This window comes from Cylas formicarius, unplaced genomic scaffold (assembly GCF_029955315.1).
Source record: "Cylas formicarius isolate icCylForm1 unplaced genomic scaffold, icCylForm1.1 PGA_scaffold_20__1_contigs__length_1931585, whole genome shotgun sequence".
Lineage (NCBI taxonomy): Eukaryota > Metazoa > Arthropoda > Insecta > Coleoptera > Brentidae > Cylas > Cylas formicarius.
Window position 1 is genome coordinate 474590 of NW_026844268.1, and position 12058 is coordinate 486647.

A 12058-nucleotide genomic window follows, 5' to 3' on the forward strand; every position below is an offset into this window, starting at 1 on the left:
TATCGTACCTAAAACCGCATCAATACTGCAAATATCAGTTTAAACTATCATTTTTTGATACAAACAGTTATATATTCATGTCAATATCTTTCAAATTCTAATCAAAATCGGCGTCTTTGGGCATTTTAGTAACGAAAACCTTAATAAACTATTAGATTTCGACGTAAGGCAACCTTTCTGAGTCAAATAGTTGCCGATTTCGATAAAATCTTAGTCAGAATCTGCTTTTTCGCCTCTTATTGTACCCAAATCTACCTTAGAAATGCAGATATATACTTAAAACACCTTCTTTTGGGATAAATAATTGGTTCTCGCCCTTGATTTACGGAAGATTATAGCCAAAATATGCATTTTCATAACTTAGCGAACTGAAATCTACATTAAAACTGCAGATAACTACTTAAAAATTCACTTCCTTGTATTGATAATAGGTTTTTCTTTGCCATTTTAAACATAATTCCAGTCAAAATCGGCTTCTTCGATTCATATCGTATCTAAAACCGCATCAAAACTGCAAATATCAGTTTAAACTATCATTTTTTGATACAAACAGTTATATATTCATGTCAATATCTTTCAAATTCTAGTCAAAATCGGCGTCTTTGGGCATTTTAGTAACGAAAACATTAATAAACTATTAGATTTCGACGTAAGGCAACCTTTCTGAGTCAAATAGTTGCCGATTTCGATAAAATCTTAGTCAGAATCTGCTTTTTCGCCTCTTATTGTACCCAAATCTACCTTAGAAATGCAGATATATACTAAAAACACCTTCTTTTGGGACAAATAATTGGTTTTCGCCCTTGATTTACGGAAGATTATAGCCAAAACATGCATTTTCATAACTTAGCGAACTGAAATCTACATTAAAACTGCAGATAACTACTTAAAAATTCACTTCCTTGAATTGATAATAGGTTTTTCTTTGTCATTTTAAACAGATTCCAGTCAAAATCGGCTTCTTCGACTCATATCGTACCTAAAACCGCATCAAAACTGCAAATATCAGTTTAAACTATCATTTTTTGATACAAACAGTTATATATTCATGTCAATATCTTTCAAATTCTAGTCAAAATCGGCGTCTTTGGGCATTTTAGTAACGAAAACCTTAATAAACTATTAGATTTCGACGTAAGGCAACCATTCTGAGTCAAATAGTTGCCGATTTCGATAAAATCTTAGTCAGAATCTGCTTTTTCGCCTCTTATTGTACCCAAATCTACCTTAGAAATGCAGATATATACTTAAAACACCTTCTTTTGGGATAAATAATTGGTTCTCGCCCTTGATTTACGGAAGATTATAGCCAAAATATGCATTTTCATAACTTAGCGAACTGAAATCTACATTAAAACTGCAGATAACTACTTAAAAATTCACTTCCTTGAATTGATAATAGGTTTTTCTTTGTTATTTTAAACAGATTCCAGTCAAAATCGGCTTCTTCGATTCATATCGTATCTAAAACCGCATCAAAACTGCAAATATCAGTTTAAACTATCATTTTTTGATACAAACAGTTATATATTCATGTCAATATCTTTCAAATTCTAGTCAAAATCGGCGTCTTTGGGCATTTTAGTAACGAAAACATTAATAAACTATTAGATTTCGACGTAAGGCAACCTTTCTGAGTCAAATAGTTGCCGATTTCGATAAAATCTTAGTCAGAATCTGCTTTTTCGCCTCTTATTGTACCCAAATCTACCTTAGAAATGCAGATATATACTAAAAACACCTTCTTTTGGGACAAATAATTGGTTTTCGCCCTTGATTTACGGAAGATTATAGCCAAAACATGCATTTTCATAACTTAGCGAACTGAAATCTACATTAAAACTGCAGATAACTACTTAAAAATTCACTTCCTTGAATTGATAATAGGTTTTTCTTTGTCATTTTAAACAGATTCCAGTCAAAATCGGCTTCTTCGATTCATATCGTATCTAAAACCGCATCAAAACTGCAAATATCAGTTTAAACTATCATTTTTTGATACAAACAGTTATATATTCATGTCAATATCTTTCAAATTCTAGTCAAAATCGGCGTCTTTGGGCATTTTAGTAACGAAAACATTAATAAACTATTAGATTTCGACGTAAGGCAACCTTTCTGAGTCAAATAGTTGCCGATTTCGATAAAATCTTAGTCAGAATCTGCTTTTTCGCCTCTTATTGTACCCAAATCTACCTTAGAAATGCAGATATATACTAAAAACACCTTCTTTTGGGACAAATAATTGGTTTTCGCCCTTGATTTACGGAAGATTATAGCCAAAACATGCATTTTCATAACTTAGCGAACTGAAATCTACATTAAAACTGCAGATAACTACTTAAAAATTCACTTCCTTGAATTGATAATAGGTTTTTCTTTGTTATTTTAAACAGATTCCAGTCAAAATCGGCTTCTTCGATTCATATCGTATCTAAAACCGCATCAAAACTGCAAATATCAGTTTAAACTATCATTTTTTGATACAAACAGTTATATATTCATGTCAATATTTTTCAAATTCTAGTCAAAATCGGCGTCTTTGGGCATTTTAGTAACGAAAACCTTAATAAACTATTAGATTTCGAAGTAAGGCAACCATTCTGAGTCAAATAGTTGCCGATTTCGATAAAATCTTAGTCAGAATCTGCTTTTTCGCCTCTTATTGTACCCAAATCTACCTTAGAAATGTAGATATATACTTAAAACACCTTCTTTTGGGACAAATAATTGGTTTTCGCCCTTGATTTACGGAAGATTATAGCCAAAACATGCATTTTCATAACTTAGCGAACTGAAATCTACATTAAAACTGCAGATAACTACTTAAAAATTCACTTCCTTGAATTGATAATAGGTTTTTCTTTGTCATTTTAAACAGATTCCAGTCAAAATCGGCTTCTTCGACTCATATCGTACCTAAAACCGCATCAAAACTGCAAATATCAGTTTAAACTATCATTTTTTGATACAAACAGTTATATATTCATGTCAATATCTTTCAAATTCTAGTAAAAATCGGCGTCTTTGGGCATTTTAGTAACGAAAACCTTAATAAACTATTAGATTTCGACGTAAGGCAACCATTCTGAGTCAAATAGTTGCCGATTTCGATAAAATCTTAGTCAGAATCTGCTTTTTCGCCTCTTATTGTACCCAAATCTACCTTAGAAATGCAGATATATACTTAAAACACCTTCTTTTGGGATAAATAATTGGTTCTCGCCCTTGATTTACGGAAGATTATAGCCAAAATATGCATTTTCATAACTTAGCGAACTGAAATCTACATTAAAACTGCAGATAACTACTTAAAAATTCACTTCCTTGAATTGATAATAGGTTTTTCTTTGTTATTTTAAACAGATTCCAGTCAAAATCGGCTTCTTCGATTCATATCGTATCTAAAACCGCATCAAAACTGCAAATATCAGTTTAAACTATCATTTTTTGATACAAACAGTTATATATTCATGTCAATATCTTTCAAATTCTAGTCAAAATCGGCGTCTTTGGGCATTTTAGTAACGAAAACCTTAATAAACTATTAGATTTCGACGTACGGCAACCTTTCTGAGTCAAATAGTTGCCGATTTCGATAAAATCTTAGTCAGAATCTGCTTTTTCGCCTCTTATTGTACCCAAATCTACCTTAGAAATGCAGATATATACTTAAAACACCTTCTTTTGGGACAAATAATTGGTTTTCGCCCTTGATTTACGGAAGATTATAGCCAAAACATGCATTTTCATAACTTAGCGAACTAAAATCTACATTAAAACTGCAGATAACTACTTAAAAATTCACTTCCTTGAATTGATAATAGGTTTTTCTTTGTCATTTTAAACAGATTCCAGTCAAAATCGGCTTCTTCGACTCATATCGTACCTAAAACCGCATCAAAACTGCAAATATCAGTTTAAACTATCATTTTTTGATACAAACAGTTATATATTCATGTCAATATCTTTCAAATTCTAGTCAAAATCGGCGTCTTTGGGCATTTTAGTAACGAAAACCTTAATAAACTATTAGATTTCGACGTAAGGCAAACTTTTTGAGTCAAATAGTTGCCGATTTCGATAAAATCTTAGTCAGAATATACTTTTTCGCCTCTTATTGTACCCAAATCTACCTTAGAAATGCAGATATATACTAAAAACACCTTCTTTTGGGACAAATAATTGGTTTTCGCCCTTGATTTACGGTAGATTATAGCCAAAACATGCATTTTCATAACTTAGCGAACTGAAATCTACATTAAAACTGCAGATAACTACTTAAAAATTCACTTCCTTGAATTGATAATAGGTTTTTCTTTGTCATTTTAAACAGATTCCAGTCAAAATCGGCTTCTTCGATTCATATCGTATCTAAAACCGCATCAAAACTGCAAATATCAGTTTAAACTATCATTTTTTAATACAAACAGTTATATATTCATGTCAATATCTTTCAAATTCTAGTCAAAATCGGCGTCTTTGGGCATTTTAGTAACGAAAACCTTAATAAACTATTAGATTTCGACGTAAGGCAACCATTCTGAGACAAATAGTTGCCGATTTCGATAAAATCTTAGTCAGAATATGCTTTTTCGCCTCTTATTGTACCCAAATCTACCTTAGAAATGCAGATATATACTTAAAACACCTTCTTTTGGGACAAATAATTGGTTTTCGCCCTTGATTTACGGAAGATTATAGCCAAAACATGCATTTTCATAACTTAGCGAACTGAAATCTACATTAAAACTGCAGATAACTACTTAAAAATTTACTTCCTTGAATTGATAATAGGTTTTTCTTTGTCATTTTAAACAGATGCCAGTCAAAATCGGCTTCTTCGACTCATATCGTACCTAAAACCGCATCAAAACTGCAAATATCAGTTTAAACTATCATTTTTTGACACAAACAGTTATATATTCATGTCAATATCTTTCAAATTCTAGTCAAAATCGGCGTCTTTGGGCATTTTAGTAACGAAAACCTTAATAAACTATTAGATTTCGACGTAAGGCAACCATTCTGAGTCAAATAGTTGCCGATTTCGATAAAATCTTAGTCAGAATCTGCTTTTTCGCCTCTTATTGTACCCAAATCTACCTTAGAAATGCAGATATATACTTAAAACACCTTCTTTTGGGACAAATAATATTACAAATAAGATTATAGCCAAAACATGCATTTTCATAACTTAGCGAACTGAAATCTACATTAAAACTGCAGATAACTACTTAAAAATTCACTTCCTTGAATTGATAATAGGTTTTTCTTTGTCATTTTAAACAGATTCCAGTCAAAATCGGCTTCTTCGACTCATATCGTACCTAAAACTGCATCAAAACTGCAAATATCAGTTTAAACTATCATTTTTTGATACAAACAGTTATATATTCATGTCAATATCTTTCAAATTCTAGTCAAAATCGGCGTCTTTGGGCATTTTAGTAACGAAAACCTTAATAAACTATTAGATTTCGACGTAAGGCAACCATTCTGAGTCAAATAGTTGCCGATTTCGATAAAATCTTAGTCAGAATCTGCTTTTTCGCCTCTTATTGTACCCAAATCTACCTTAGAAATGCAGATATATACTTAAAACACCTTCTTTTGGGACAAATAATATTACAAATAAGATTATAGCCAAAACATGCATTTTCATAACTTAGCGAACTGAAATCTACATTAAAACTGCAGATAACTACTTAAAAATTCACTTCCTTGAATTGATAATAGGTTTTTCTTTGACATTTTAAACAGATTCCAGTCAAAATCGGCTTCTTCGACTCATATCGTACCTAAAACCGAATCAAAACTGCAAATATCAGTTTAAAGTATCATTTTTTGATACAAACAGTTATATATTCATGTCAATATTTGATTCATATCGTATCTAAAACCGCATCAAAACTGCAAATATCAGTTTAAACTATCATTTTTTGATACAAACAGTTATATATTCATGTCAATATTTTTCAAATTCTAGTCAAAATCAGCGTCTTTGGGCATTTTAGTAACGAAAACCTTAATAAACTATTAGATTTCGACGTAAGGCAACCTTTCTGAGTCAAATAGTTGCCGATTTCGATAAAATCTTAGTCAGAATCTACTTTTTCGCCTCTTATTGTACCCAAATCTACCTTAGAAATGCAGATATATACTAAAAACACCCTCTTTTGGGACAAATAATTGGTTTTCGCCCTTGATTTACGGAAGATTATAGCCAAAACATGCATTTTCATACCTTAGCGAACTGAAATCTACATTAAAACTGCAGATAACTACTTAAAAATTCACTTCCTTGAATTGATAATAGGTTTTTCTTTGTCATTTTAAACAGATTCCAGTCAAAATCGGCTTCTTCGATACATATCGTATCTAAAACCGCATCAAAACTGCAAATATCAGTTTAAACTATCATTTTTTGATACAAACAGTTATATATTCATGTCAATATCTCTCAAATTCTAGTCAAAATCGGCGTCTTTGGGCATTTTAGTAACGAAAACCTTAATAAACTATTAGATTTCGACGTAAGGCAACCTTTCTGAGTCAAATAGTTGCCGATTTCGATAAAATCTTAGCCAGAATCTGCTTTTTCGCCTCTTATTGTACCCAAATCTACCTTAGAAATGCAGATATATACTAAAAACACCTTCTTTTATGACAAATAATTGGTTTTCGCCCTTGATTTACGGAAGATTATAGCCAAAACATGCATTTTCATAACTTAGCGAACTGAAATCTACATTAAAACTGCAGATAACTACTTAAAAATTCACTTCCTTGAATTGATAATAGGTTTTTCTTTGTCATTTTAAACAGATTCCAGTCAAAATCGGCTTCTTCGATTCATATCGTATCTAAAACCGCATCAAAACTGCAAATATCAGTTTAAACTATCATTTTTTGATACAAACAGTTATATATTCATGTCAATATTTTTCAAATTCTAGTCAAAATCGGCGTCTTTGGGCATTTTAGTAACGAAAACCTTAATAAACTATTAGATTTCGACGTAAGGCAACCTTTCTGAGTCAAATAGTTGCCGATTTCGATAAAATCTTAGTCAGAATCTACTTTTTCGCCTTTTATTGTACCCAAATCTACCTTAGAAATGCAGATATATACTAAAAACACCTTCTTTTGGGACAAATAATTGGTTTTCGCCCTTGATTTATGGAAGATTATAGCCAAAACATGCATTTTCATAACTTAGCGAACTGAAATCTACATTAAAACTGCAGATAACTACTTAAAAATTCACTTCCTTGAATTGATAATAGGTTTTTCTTTGTCATTTTAAACAGATTCCAGTCAAAATCGGCTTCTTCGATTCATATCGTATCTAAAACCGCATCAAAACTGCAAATATCAGTTTAAACTATCATTTTTTGATACAAACAGTTATAGATTCATGTCAATATTCGATTCATATCGTATCTAAAACCGCATCAAAACTGCAAATATCAGTTTAAACTATCATTTTTTGATACAAACAGTTATATATTCATGTCAATATTTTTCAAATTCTAGTCAAAATCAGCGTCTTTGGGCATTTTAGTAACGAAAACCTTAATAAACTATTAGATTTCGACGTAAGGCAACCTTTCTGAGTCAAATAGTTGCCGATTTCGATAAAATCTTAGTCAGAATCTACTTTTTCGCCTCTTATTGTACCCAAATCTACCTTAGAAATGCAGATATATACTAAAAACACCTTCTTTTGGGACAAATAATTGGTTTTCGCCCTTGATTTACTTAAGATTATAGCCAAAACATGCATTTTCATACCTTAGCGAACTGAAATCTACATTAAAACTGCAGATAACTACTTAAAAATTCACTTCCTTGAATTGATAATAGGTTTTTCTTTGTCATTCTAAACAGATTCCAGTCAAAATCGGCTTCTTCGATTCATATCGTATCTAAAACCGCATCAAAACTGCAAATATCAGTATAAACTATCATTTTTTGATACAAACAGTTATATATTCATGTCAATATCTCTCAAATTCTAGTCAAAATCGGCGTCTTTGGGCATTTTAGTAACGAAAACCTTAATAAACTATTAGATTTCGACGTAAGGCAACCTTTCTGAGTCAAATAGTTGCCGATTTCGATAAAATCTTAGCCAGAATCTGGTTTTTCGCCTCTTATTGTACCCAAATCTACCTTAGAAATGCAGATATATACTAAAAACACCTTCTTTTGGGACAAATAATTGGTTTTCGCCCTTGATTTACGGAAGATTATAGCCAAAACATGCATTTTCATAACTTAGCGAACTGAAATCTACATTAAAACTGCAGATAACTACTTAAAAATTCACTTCCTTGAATTGATAATAGGTTTTTCTTTGTCATTTTAAACAGATTCCAGTCAAAATCGGCTTCTTCGATTCATATCGTATCTAAAACCGCATCAAAACTGCAAATATCAGTTTAAACTATCATTTTTTGATACAAACAGTTATATATTCATGCCAATATCTTTCAAATTCTAGTCAAAATCGGCGTCTTTGGGCATTTTAGTAACGAAAACCTTAATAAACTATTAGATTTTGACGTAAGGCAACCATTCTGAGTCAAATAGTTGCCGATTTCGATAAAATTTTAGTCAGAATCTGCTTTTTCGCCTCTTATTCTACCCAAATCTACCTTAGAAATGCAGATATATACTTAAAACACCTTCTTTTGGGACAAATAATTGGTTTTCGCAATTGATTTACGGAAGATTATAGCCAAAACATGCATTTTCATAACTTAGCGAACTGAAATCTACATTAAAACTGCAGATAACTACTTAAAAATTTACTTCCTTGAATTGATAATAGGTTTTTCTTTGTCATTTTAAACAGATTCCAGTCAAAATCGGCTTCTTCGACTCATATCGTACCTAAAACCGCATCAAAACTGCAAATATCAGTTTAAACTATCATTTTTTGACACAAACAGTTATATATTCATGTCAATATCTTTCAAATTCTAGTCAAAATCGGCGTCTTTGGGCATTTTAGTAACGAAAACCTTAATAAACTATTAGATTTCGACGTAAGGCAACCATTCTGAGTCAAATAGTTGCCGATTTCGATAAAATCTTAGTCAGAATCTGCTTTTTCGCCTCTTATTGTACCCAAATCTACCTTAGAAATGCAGATATATACTTAAAACACCTTCTTTTGGGACAAATAATTGGTTTTCGCCCTTGATTTACGGAAGATTATAGCCAAAACATGCATTTTCATAACTTAGCGAACTAAAATCTACATTAAAACTGCAGATAACTACTTAAAAATTCACTTCCTTGAATTGATAATAGGTTTTTCTTTGACATTTTAAACAGATTCCAGTCAAAATCGGCTTCTTCGACTCATATCGTACCTAAAACCGCATCAAAACTGCAAATATCAGTTTAAACTATCATTTTTTGATACAAACAGTTATATATTCATGTCAATATTCGATTCATATCGTATCTAAAACCGCATCAAAACTGCAAATATCAGTTTAAACTATCATTTTTTGATACAAACAGTTATATATTCATGTCAATATTTTTCAAATTCTAGTCAAAATCAGCGTCTTTGGGCATTTTAGTAACGAAAACCTTAATAAACTATTAGATTTCGACGTAAGGCAACCTTTCTGAGTCAAATAGTTGCCGATTTCGATAGAATCTTAGTCAGAATCTACTTTTTCGCCTCTTATTGTACCCAAATCTACCTTAGAAATGCAGATATATACTAAAAACACCTTCTTTTGGGACAAATAATTGGTTTTCGCCCTTGATTTACGGAAGATTATAGCCAAAACATGCATTTTCATACCTTAGCGAACTGAAATCTACATTAAAACTGCAGATAACTACTTAAAAATTCACTTCCTTGAATTGATAATAGGTTTTTCTTTGTCATTTTAAACAGATTCCAGTCAAAATCGGCTTCTTCGATTCATATCGTATCTAAAACCGCATCAAAACTGCAAATATCAGTTTAAACTATCATTTTTTGATACAAACAGTTATATATTCATGTCAATATCTCTCAAATTCTAGTCAAAATCGGCGTCTTTGGGCATTTTAGTAACGAAAACCTTAATAAACTATTAGATTTCGACGTAAGGCAACCTTTCTGAGTCAAATAGTTGCCGATTTCGATAAAATCTTAGCCAGAATCTGCTTTTTCGCCTCTTATTGTACCCAAATCTACCTTAGAAATGCAGATATATACTAAAAACACCTTCTTTTGGGACAAATAATTGGTTTTCGCCCTTGATTTACGGAAGATTATAGCCAAAACATGCATTTTCATAACTTAGCGAACTGAAATCTATATTAAAACTGCAGATAACTACTTAAAAATTCACTTCCTTGAATTGATAATAGGTTTTTCTTTGTCATTTTAAACAGATTCCAGTCAAAATCGGCTTCTTCGATTCATATCGTATCTAAAACCGCATCAAAACTGCAAATATCAGTTTAAACTATCATTTTTTGATACAAACAGTTATATATTCATGTCAATATTTTTCAAATTCTAGTCAAAATCGGCGTCTTTGGGCATTTTAGTAACGAAAACCTTAATAAACTATTAGATTTCGACGTAAGGCAACCTTTCTGAGTCAAATAGTTGCCGATTTCGATAAAATCTTAGTCAGAATCTACTTTTTCGCCTTTTATTGTACCCAAATCTACCTTAGAAATGCAGATATATACTAAAAACACCTTCTTTTGGGACAAATAATTGGTTTTCGCCCTTGATTTACGGAAGATTATAGCCAAAACATGCATTTTCATAACTTAGCGAACTGAAATCTACATTAAAACTGCAGATAACTACTTAATAATTCACTTCCTTGAATTGATAATAGGTTTTTCTTTGTCATTTTAAACAGATTCAAGTCAAAATCGGCTTCTTCGATTCATATCGTATCTAAAACCGCATCAAAACTGCAAATATCAGTTTAAACTATCATTTTTTGATACAAACAGTTATATATTCATGTCAATATTCGATTCATATCGTATCTAAAACCGCATCAAAACTGCAAATATCAGTTTAAACTATCATTTTTTGATACAAACAGTTATATATTCATGTCAATATTTTTCAAATTCTAGTCAAAATCAGCGTCTTTGGGCATTTTAGTAACGAAAACCATAATAAACTATTAGATTTCGACGTAAGGCAACCTTTCTGAGTCAAATAGTTGCCGATTTCGATAAAATCTTAGTCAGAATCTACTTTTTCGCCTCTTATTGTACCCAAATCTACCTTAGAAATGCAGATATATACTAAAAACACCTTCTTTTGGGACAAATAATTGGTTTTCGCCCTTGATTTACGGAAGATTATAGCCAAAACATGCATTTTCATACCTTAGCGAACTGAAATCTACATTAAAACTGCAGATAACTACTTAAAAATTCACTTCTTTGAATTGATAATAGGTTTTTCTTTGTCATTTTAAACAGATTCCAGTCAAAATCGGCGTCTTTGGGCATTTTAGTAACGAAAACCTTAATAAACTATTAGATTTCGAGGTAAGGCAACCTTTCTGAGTCAAATAGTTGCCGATTTCGATAAAATCTTAGTCAGAATCTGCTTTTTCGCCTCTTATTGTACCCAAATCTACCTTAGAAATGCAGATATATACTAAAAACACCTTCTTTTGGGACAAATAATTGGTTTTCGCCCTTGATTTACGGAAGATTATAGCCAAAACATGCATTTTCATAACTTAGCGAACTGAAATCTACATTAAAACTGCAGATAACTACTTAAAAATTCACTTCCTTGAATTGATAATAGGTTTTTCTTTGTCATTTTAAACAGATTCCAGTCAAAATCGGCTTCTTCGATTCATATCGTATCTAAAACCGCATCAAAACTGCAAATATCAGTTTAAACTATCATTTTTTGATACAAACAGTTATATATTCATGTCAATATTTTTCAAATTCTAGTCAAAATCGGCGTCTTTGGGCATTTTAGTAACGAAAACCTTAATAAACCATTAGATTTCGACGTAAGGCAACCTTTTTGAGTCAAATA